General features: G+C 41.4%; 1 pseudogene; it reads left to right on the plus strand.

The window, feature by feature from the left end:
- The first annotated feature begins 204 nt into the window (after positions 1-204).
- LOC113276715 lies at positions 205-304 on the plus strand (annotated as a pseudogene).
- The last annotated feature ends 875 nt before the right edge of the window (positions 305-1179 follow it).

The following is a 1179-nucleotide window of genomic DNA, read 5'->3' on the forward strand; positions in this document are numbered from 1 at the left end:
TAACGTTTCCTCTGCCGAAGAATTGTTTTCTGGGGTCCCCTACTACTTTCCCATTGTTGGGTCTTTTCGGCGACTTCATGCAAATATGTCATCGCGTCATCAACTGTTTGGTTCTCAAATCCACCAGTACACATAGATTCTACTGTGGTTGTGGTGGGATAATCTAAACCCTCATAAAGGATCTGAACTAACCTAACCTTCTCTAAACCATGATGAGGACATTGGGCTAATAAATCATTGAACCTTTCCAAATACCTATACAAAGTTTCTCCCTCCTGTTGAGAAAACGTGCAGATTTGCGTCCTAATAGACGATGTTTTGTGCCTAGGGAAAAACTTGTTCAAAAAGGCAGATGTAAGTTGTTCATACGTTTCGATTGACCCGGAAGCCAAACTATATAGCCACGATTTAGCTTTATCTTTCAGGGAAAAGGGGAATAACCTAAGTTTCAAAGCATCATCATCTAGGTTTCTAATCCTGAGGGTACTACAAATTTCCTCAAAGTCCCTAACATGGAAATAGGGGTTTTCATTTTCTTTCCCTAAAAAGATTGGGAGCAGCTGTAAGGTCCCAGGTTTAAGTTCATAAGTTGCTTCCGTCTCAGCTAACCTGATACATGAGGGACGAGTAGTCCTAGTTGGATTCAACAAAGCTTTCAAAGTTGCCATTTCTGGCGCTATCGGAGCAACATGGATTCTCTCCTCAGTCAAAGGACGTTCAAAAACAGACTCTTCAAAAGTCGGACTCTCTAGATTAAGGTAATCGAGACGCTTCGAACTACTAGGTTTCTCTTTAACAAATCTACCTAGTGCGTCTCTTTTACGTTCAGGCATACAATAGAATTTTCTAAATTGGAAGGGTAAGCAAACACAGATCAAGGCCGACTCAACCAAATCAAACCTATTGATTTCTAGCAAACAAAAAGCATGATGGCTCCACTTAGATTGTTTCTAGACCAGCTTCTAATCCTTCGAACGGGAATTCGTTACAATTTAAGCAAACCCCTCTGGAATCAATCCGAGTTAACGTAAGTTGAATAGAGGCGAGGGAAGCTCGGTGGAGCTTTGATACCCAAGGCCTCACCGGTATTACAAGGCGGCGCAGTCACGCATTCAACTTACAGAAACCGTCAAGAACTTCGAAGTATGCTTAAAAGAGTAACCAATATTTTTCGAATGA

The sequence above is a fragment of the Papaver somniferum genome, chromosome 4, assembly GCF_003573695.1.
Source record: "Papaver somniferum cultivar HN1 chromosome 4, ASM357369v1, whole genome shotgun sequence".
Lineage (NCBI taxonomy): Eukaryota > Viridiplantae > Streptophyta > Magnoliopsida > Ranunculales > Papaveraceae > Papaver > Papaver somniferum.